Source organism: Cricetulus griseus, assembly GCF_003668045.3.
Source record: "Cricetulus griseus strain 17A/GY chromosome 1 unlocalized genomic scaffold, alternate assembly CriGri-PICRH-1.0 chr1_1, whole genome shotgun sequence".
In the NCBI taxonomy this organism is placed as follows: Eukaryota; Metazoa; Chordata; class Mammalia; order Rodentia; family Cricetidae; genus Cricetulus; species Cricetulus griseus.
Genome location: NW_023276807.1, coordinates 150,708,070 through 150,717,883, shown reverse-complemented (window position 1 = coordinate 150,717,883; position 9,814 = coordinate 150,708,070). Strand labels below are relative to the sequence as shown.

The 9,814-nt window shown below is 33.5% G+C and overlaps 1 long non-coding RNA gene across 1 annotated transcript in view; it reads left to right on the top strand.

Moving 5' to 3' along the window:
• Nucleotides 1-1,352: 1,352 nt before the first annotated feature.
• LOC107977506 overlaps nt 1,353-9,814 on the top strand; it is a 32,566-nt gene continuing 24,104 nt past the window's right edge. Inside the window, exon 1 of the long non-coding RNA XR_003480230.2 lies at nt 1,353-1,860. This is a non-coding gene — a long non-coding RNA (uncharacterized LOC107977506). The remainder of the gene's footprint in view (nt 1,861-9,814) is intronic.

Sequence of the window (9,814 nt, the reverse complement as noted above, 5' to 3'; positions counted from 1 at the left end):
CATAGCAAATGAATCAAATAGAGTTTCAGCTTCCTTCATACCAATCTTTTGAACTGCTCATCTGTCTGTTTTTCATGTTACTTAGAGTTAAACTTTCAACCTGTGATAATAATCTATTTTCAAACATCTCTTATTTATTTGCCACCTAATCATTATTGATTTTTGTTGTCACTGTATATTAGTCACCTTGTTTTTACTGCTATATGTTCATTCCTTCTTATTTTAAAAGCTTATTAATTAATTAAAATTTAAAGTTATTATTCATAGCCTAATAAAATACCAAAGTTCAGTTTCAGACTCTTCTGTAGTCTTACTTGAAGAACATGATTATGTTTTCTTATTATTCATCTATCAATATCTATCTATCTATCTATCTATCTATCTATCTATTTATCACATTTTTAGGTTAATTTCAAAGAGAACTGTATTAAACAATGCTTTGTTGAAACAAAGTTTCAACAATGCTTTGTTACTATCTAATTCTATGTGGAATCAACAAAAATATTAAATCACAGGCAGAATCCAATTTTAGAAAAGCAAATAATGAAATGTTTGTTTACACATAAATATATCTTTCTTAGTTTTAAAATATATAAACTCATCAATAACAAATAGAAAAGTAATGAATTATTAATGAATTAGGCAAATCTCAGATGGTAAGACTAGAAGTTAATATGGATATATATATATATGTATATATATATACATATATATATAATATATATATCACTCTGATTTTCATTACTATCAGAAACAATCATTTGCATTGTTCTAGTAATAGTCTGGTCAATGAAAACCTATGTAAGATGTGTATCCTTTATGAATGAATAATATCCAGAAAGTTCTCAAAAGTATGATAAGCACTCCCATGAAAGAATATATATTATGTTCTCTTAACCATATTTAGCTCTTGAGTTATAGTCTATAAACCACAATTAAAGTTTTCATTTTCAAACAAATGTCTCCAAATGCACACTCAAGTCAAAACAGAGAGATGCTTGTGATGGGGAATGTACTGTTTATGTTTATCTTATTGATTGTTAAATAAAGTTCTGTTTGGCTAATGAAACAGCAAGTTAGACAGGACTAGGAGTCAAAGAGGATTCTGGGAAATGTAGTAGAGAAGTGGTGATCCAGGCCGGAAGTGACATAGCAAGGAGACTCATGTTTGAGAGAAGAGAAATAGGAAGTGTTCCTCTTTCCCCTTCGCCTCCTCCAGCGGCAGGATGTGATCCCCCGGCAAGAAGGGACGCCAATAAGGTGTCCGAAAAGATAAGTCTTATAAAATATATAGATTATGATAATTAAGACTGAGATAACAGATGAGAATCCTAGTCATTGGCCAAGCAGCATTTGAACCTAATACAAGTTTCTGTGTATTCATTTGGGCCCTAACTCGAGCAGGCGGCTGGCATAAAGCCCCAATGTGGCAGTGGGGCTCGGCAGCTTTTGGCGGAAAGATTTATCGTAACATGCTTGGTCCACATTGTCACAACTTTCAGATGCACTATAAGATGTTTTCCCAGAAAAAGAGCATCAGGGCCAAGGGACAATGATGCATCTTGATAAGCAGACACAACTTACAATTTTAAATAATAGATTGGTTTGTTTTAATAAATTTAAGAAACCTAATTTATATTCTTGGATGAAACCATGAGCCTTGCATGCATATACTCTGAAAGAGACTATAAGATTGTGTGTGTTTTTCCCTTTGGTAATATTGGCAATAGGTCATGGGTGATGTAGGAGGCTGAGCTAAAAGCAGAGGTTGACTTAAGTCATGTCTTTGTAAAACTACTTACAGATGTTTGTGAGCTGCCATGTGGGTGCTGGTAGTTGCATCCAGTTTCTCTGGAAGAAGTAAGTGCTCTTAATTGCTAAGCCTTGTCTGCAACCTCTCCATTCTCCTTAATCTCATCTTTTAATGTTATGAGAAACAGAAAATAAAAGAAATCCCATGTATATGCACATTATAATGTCAAACCTTGTTATATGGAAGTAATTGAAAACTGTAATTTCAGTTAAATTAGAAAGAAAATTAATTGGATATTTATTTTCTTTTGCTTCACAAAACATTGGCTTTACAAAGTAGTTTGGAAGGTATCCTTGTAAAGCTGTTTTGATAGGCAATGTGCATTTCCATATATTAGAAGGTGCTTGCTTTTCTTGTTTGCTTTCCTATTTCTGTCATTTATCATAAGTCTATGACGTATTTTCTTTTAAGTGCGTGATTTTTATTCTCTCCAGTTAGTATAATCATGTATAGCTCTGCAGAAACATGATCGTCTTTATGAATGTTGAAGGTGAAATTGCAGTTTAAGACTATTTTAGTACCAATTTACTCATATTGATGTGCACAGCACCCACGTGGCAGCTCACAACATATATGTGTATGTATATGCATGTTTCAGGTCTGGAAAAATGGCAGTTGCTTTTAGCACATTGGCTACTAATACTTCTTTAGCAAATAATAAACATTGTGTAAATATGCAGGTAACCCATCTAGACTATTATCTTAAATCCTGATAGCTCTAGTAGATTCTATTTTCTATTTCACAAAAGGGAAAATAAGGTTCAGATGTGTTATGTGACTTAAGTGAGGTTGCCGCTCTAATAGGCACATATTCACATTTCCTTACTGGCCTTAGGGTTGGAACTTATTCCTCCCACTATTCCATCCACTAGTATTTGAGACAGAATGGCTACAATGGATGACAGTTTTGAAGGTTAGTTGGATATATGTACATCAGGAAATATGAAATTTTCCATCACTGAGCGTGTTTGGAAATAACCTGAAAGTATTGACAACATGGATTTTAGGATCAAAAATACAGCTTAATGGATTGGAGATTTCACACATAAAAAGTGAACCTACATATGAAGACAATTGTATATATGCAAATTTGATTCATTTAAATGAGAAACACAAAATGAAAATTTTCATGCACATATAGTTTCAGTTAGTCCAATTCTATATTGCTTTCCTTAATAAAATTTCACAATTATTTTACCAAGCATGAGTAATCTATTTGATTCTATCATTCATGCTCCACGGACACATTGCTGCTCTTTTCTTAATTACACTTTTAAAGACACATTCATTTGTTAAATCTAGTATCCAGAATAATATACAAAGCACACTTAGCAACTCAGATTTTAGTTACTTCTTTGCCTTCTCATTAATTGATAATATAGTGTTTGATAATCCTTATTAAGTATTCTCATTATTTATATAAATTACCAGAATAAAAATAATTGCAAAGTACTTAGAAGCATATTAAGCATAAGCACTGGCTTTTACAGAGATAATTTATTTTAGTACATGAAATATAGGTCTGTTCTAAATGTTATAAAACCAGGAAAAAATGTCATAAACTTGTTGAATTTTCTATCATACATCATTTCTCAGGATTTTTTTTAACAAAATAGGAAGATTATTATATTCATTTCATAAAAATGTGGAAATGTGTATATATATAGCCATATTTATATATTCATAGTAATCTACTATTCTTAAATAGCATTTGAAAAGTAAACCGACTTTCACTTTTCATTAAAAAACCACCACTAGTTGGCTATGTTTTATATATAAATAAATCCAAATAAATGGCATACTAAGAAGCACATCTCAAAAATACCTATAAAACTATTTAGAAAGAGTTCATTCTCCCAAACCCAATGGACTTATTTTGTCTTCTGAAATGAAAATAGACCAATATTTTAGAGATGCTCTGCTTTTGCCATAACTGCTACTGCTATTTTTACTTTGGGTTTTTTCATTGTGTTTATTTATTTTTAAAGATTTACCTTTACTTTAAATTATGTATTTGTGCAAGTATCTATGTGTGGGTATGTGTATCTAAGTGCAGTTGTCTGTGGAATCCAGATGGAGTGACAGGTATCCTGGAGTTGGGGTTAGATTACTGTGAGTCTATCAACATGGGAAATGAACCTGGCTTCTCTGAAAGAGCAGCATATACTTTACCTGCTAAGTCAGCTTTATTTGCTGAGTCCAAACATTAGCAGGTTTCAAGTTTCAAGAGTTCCCTACTTAGAAATGGGTATCTGCCAGTAGCCTGTGGAACTAAGAAGGATGTGGGCCTATGTGGAGAAACTGGCTAAAGACTAGAGTGTAAAGGATTTGTTGAGACATAATTCTGTCAGCTGGTTTCTCTTGGTGACACTTATGATAAGAGAAACACTCAATTCCAAGGTAGGAAGCCTGTGAGTTTCCAGTGAACCACAGCCCAGTTCTCTCTTTCTAATTGAACTCCAATTAGAAAGTGGTCTAGTCTTAGCATTGCTTCCCATTGCTTCCTGCACATTCCACAAAGGAGTTAACTTACTGAAAAGAGTATCAGGATGTTTGTGGAAGCTGGATACCTACACACAATCCTCTTTGTTGCTGTGGAAATTGTGGGTTCAGGAATTCTGTGAGCGGTGCTTTGGGTGAAGGGGAGGTATCATGGTTGAATTTAAACCATTTTTCTTTGGTCATAGTGGATTTTCTGACTTCTTCAGGGGTTGTCTCAGCTTCACTCCTTGGTTCTAAGACATTCACCATGGTAATACTGTTTCTAGAATGTTGCTAGATGAGTTTCTCTTGAGGGAATAAAACCAAAACAATTTTTGATTCAATCGTCTTGCTAAAGTCCTGGCTATATATAGATTGAAATAGTTTTTTAATTCAATTCTTACTTTAATTCAAGTATATTTTTATATGTTTGGACATTGATCTAGTATGTACTAGTCATATTATATGTAAATCTAAAAAATTAATATTACATATTACATTTCTTTAGGCTTCTTACATGGGTACTTACACGGTCTGTAAATAACAAAAGATTGTGTCATACATAAATTGTGACACAGTCTCTGGTGTGTTTCCTTAGCTGTTAATTTTGATTTTAGGTAACTATACTGTACAGCAATTGAAAATAATTTATTCTGAGCAAAACATGAGTGACTTTGTTTCAAGAACAAATATTCATTAAATTGAAAGCCAAGTCCCACCATGAAAGACATTATGTCAGCTTTTATAGACACAGAATAAAAGAAAGGCATAAAACGGGTAGTCTACAACAGAAGGAAATCTTTTCTGGCAGAATATTGGGATGTGATGTTTCTTCATTCATAGCATTTGGGGTGTTAAAGGCTACAGGTATGCTAATTATTTTATTACATTTCAAGAATTTTACCCAAGTTATTAGGATAATTGACAGAGAACGATAGCACATAATTATTAAAAGGTACTAGAAGCACTTGGACGTAACCACGTCTCTGGGTCTGCATCATTCTTCTCACTAAGGTCATCCTTCCAATTCTCTAGTATAGATACAGCTTCTTCAGAGCTCACTTCTCTGTTATCACTCTACTCCTCACATGGTGTGATGCTTCACTGTGGAGACTACAGATATTTGTAACAGTCCCTGATTCCTTTCTCTGTGTCTTTGGCTACTTCTCATTTGATTCCTTTCAATGTAAGAGCACAACTGCAAGACAGTCATTCTTTTTTAAAAGAAAAGATATTTACATATATTTTCCCTTTTTATTCATTATACATACCAAGCATAGTTCCCCCTCCCTCTTCTCCTCCTTCTTCCTCGCCCTCCCCTCCTCCCACTTCCCCCCAGCCCACCCCCCATCCACTCTTCATGAAGGGTAAGGCCTCTCATGGGGAACAAATACAAAATTTTAAAAAGTCATAGTGATCACAAATAATTAGTCAGAGAATTGAAAGCTTTCTGTTAATTTTCATGATTTGTCCTTTTTACATTAAAAATATTCACTAAATAATTATGACAACCTCCTATATAGTAAGAATAATATTTTAATAAAGGATATTAATAATTCCCAGGCTAGGTGTCCATGGCTTATTAACAGCCATAACAATATGCCACTCATGCAGGGCATATACAGAGATTTATCTTCTCAGTAATGTGTGCAATTGGGGCTGGGATGTGAGAGATGTAGAATAATACACCAAGTCTATCCTGTCATTAGATCTGGGATTCCATCAGAAGATAAATTGGTTCTTGTTCTCTTTAGCCTCATCTAGGTACAATGCCTTTCCTTTACTAACATTGTGAGTTCCCATCTCAAGCTTAGATTCATGATCCTGCCATTTCCAACACGGTTTCTGTAACAGCAGAGATCAGGACAACAGGAATGTGAATGTTTGGACCAAACTAATGGACAAAAATATATTGTTTTAACATCTTAGACACTTGAAAAAAATGGTCAAACAGTCACCTTCTTCCTTTCAACATAATTATGGAGATAATTATGGAAACAACAACAAGTATTATGAATCACTTCCTCACCTTTCCACGTCACTTTTGGAAAAGAATATTAAAATAAAATGTGTTTCCTTTTAGAATGCAAGAAATGCTCATCTTACAAGGCACCTGAAGAAAAAAAAACACAATTATTATTGTTATTTCTATTTATTTTCTTCTGATACCCTGTATACTTCATATTTTCTACTTTTAAAATAATGGCCTGACCCTAGCAGCATAAATGATACAAACAAAAATTAACTTCAAAAACAGCTTCCTTCATTTTTATAGCAGTCATAATTCACAATCTCTTAGACAGTGCATTCTTAAAATCCACCCTTTTCTCTACCCACTCATTTATTGGGTTAAAGAAAGATGCCCTTTCTCCACCTCTTCTCTTGATCCTCATCAAGAGCATTCATGTTCCTTTAAGCTTTCTTCATGGCCTCCCAATTCTGCACCAAGAAAATAAGACAGAATAGATGTGAACTAGGACCATCGGAAGAAGGAAATAAATCAAGAAAAAGAACAAAGTAAACTGAGGGCGGAGAGCATGGATATGTTTTCAGAAAGAAGAGTAGATGAAAGACTTAGGACTAACACAATGCTCCCAAGATCACATTGTCTTTGCCAGTCAAAGAAAGCAATCTATAGGATGTCAAACAATACTGGATTCAATTGCTATGTCCATTATTACATCAATTACATGAGTTATAAATCATTTATTTAAGGAATCAAATATAACATTTTAACATTATGTAGTTGAAGAATGATTCATGCATGGTATCAGAAAATCCTAAGTATAAAAAGAAACAGAAAATTTGCTTCTGTTATGAAAACATTTTTATAATGTTTTATAAAAAGAAACATGTATTTGCCTGATGGGAGAATCTCTGCATCAGGAATTAATACAAATGTATTATTATTAATGAGTAAAAACATTTGTAAATTTTTTGGTTATGAAGCATCTAGTATTTTATTTTGTATATTAATTAGCAAAGTTGGATGGTTTCAATGTTTTTTTATTTCAATAACAGTGTGAGAATGGGTCTACCCTGGTAACTGGTAGTTCATGAATATTGTTATTTAATTAATTACATGTTTCAGAATTTATTGAATATATAGAAACTATCCTCTATATCCATAGTTCTGCATTTGCAGCATCAGACCAGTGTGGATTGAAAATGTTCAGAAAGAATTGTAGCAGTATGTAGAGATAATTTAAAATATACAAAATAATGTGCATAGGTTCTATGCAAATATGACATCATTTATAAAGAACTTAAACATATGCAAATTAGGGAATTCATTGGAATTTCTAGGACCTATGCTCCTGGGAAGAGAACTATTTTAGATGCTTTTATTGTATTGACCAGTTTGAAATACAGATGTTAAACTGAAAGGACACACACACATGCACAAACAAAACTTGTGGGAATAATAAATAAACCAATATATGATTTCATTTAAATCCCATTCCACAAGATGGAAACCATGTGTGACATTCCTTGGGTAACCAAGAACCAGAGACTAGGTAGACCAAAGACCTAGGTTAAAGCCAAAAATGGTATTTTAGTCTTTGACAATTTTGTGCAATGTCTTTTGATCATTTTCCAAAGGTTTTCCAGAATCACCCTCTTGCCATCACTTCCAACTTGGATTTTCCTTTTTTATTTTAAAATCACTGAGTAAAATTTCTCTTGCATGACTACTCCCGGGAGTGGTCCACCTAACAGTCTCACAATTAAATAATATTGACATTCTCCTTCCCAAGAGATATCAGATGGCAGTAGCTCCTCAGCTAGTGGTCAGATTTCTTAAACACCTCCCTCCTTCCATGCTAGGATTTTGTCTGGCTTGAGCTTACACAGGTCTTATAAATGCTGTCAAAATGGCCTAGAGTACACACATACAGTTGCCCTGTTGAGTTCACAAAACACTGTGTCCTTGAAGTAATCTGCCCCTTGTAGCTCTTAAAATCTTTCTACTCACCACCTCTGAGAAGATCCCTGAACCTTTGGGTTAAAGGGGTAATATTTATGTAAAACTTAGGATTGAGTACTCCATACTTTGTTATTTTCTGCAATTTACCAGTTGAGAGTTTCTCTGTTACTCTTGTATCAGTCCAAAATCTTGTAGTTTATTGGATTCCCAACTGTGTACTACTAGTGGTTACTGTTCTCTTCTGGTAGCCTGCATATCACTTTCTAGCACTATGAAAGCTATCCAGCAGGGATGAAGTTTCCATCAGAGTTCCTGTTTGATGGCTCTATATTCAATGACTCAAACATGTGGTGTTTTCAGCAATGAATACTATCAAGTTCTGAAGTAACCAATACAATAGCCTATAATGTTTGTGTGTTTTCAGGAGTCTCTGTGATCACCAGTGTCAGCAGTTTAGTAATCTGCCTGAAGGAAGAAGGAAACCCAGTTCAATATGACTTAGTTAGCTGGTGTTGGTTCATAATAGAGTCTGACACTGGGCAGTTTATTGTAAGCGAAGAGGTTTTTGGTGTAATGCTGTCCCCTGTGCACCAGGAGACCTCATTACATTGAAACTCATCTCAAAGTACATGTCATTTCATCGATGAAGATGGGTTCTAGATAGGCTACATGTACTTTCTTAGGGACTGAGGAGAGGATATGGTGTGGTCTTGGTACTACAGATAACTAATAGCTAATAGTCACCTAGACTATTAACTACCTCTATCCTCAGCCTTCTGGGTGGAAATACAGGTTTTCTGTCTCTCCTGTTGAAGAGACAATCAAAGTGTTTAACAATTCTAGTTTCCCTAGTTCTTACCTGTGAATACCTTTGTGCTCCCAACTACTGTTTATGATCTTTATCCTCTATACATTAAATTACTAATATATACATTGCTTATTCTAAGAGTTTAACAAAATACCTAAGATTTCCAATGTCAATATTTATTTGTTGTTTAGATGCTTGAATGTTATTTAAGGACAAAATTTGCAAAGGATCTTAGTATTCGTCATTCTTATGTGTTATTAGTTATACTGGTTTTTATGTATACCATTCTTAATATATGTTCTGTTATTAATCTTATATATAAAATTTTTGTAGGGCTAAATTTCATTTTTTACATTGGAATAAAATGCCTTATTAATTGTCACTTAAAATATCTTTCTATTCTTACATTTTTTTCATATAATAACTTGCCAAAGTTATACAAATTCTCCATTTAGAATTGTGTCAGATTATGTCTATAAATTAATTTGAAATTCATTTTTTCCTATTCATCAAATATTTTAAAGTTTTCAGTGAACAGTATTTCTCAGTATACTTGCTTGCTAGCTCACACTGTTACAGGTACCATGGAAATAGTATGAACTGACAATACTTACATTCCAAGGCACTGGTGATAAATGCCTTGTATTCATAGGGTGATAGAAAGAGATCAGGATATATATTAGTTGTTTATAATATCAGAAAAATAAATCATTCTATAGATTGAAGAAATAAACTAGATGACAACAAACTTCAAACAGACACATTTAAAGCACCACTGGTACAA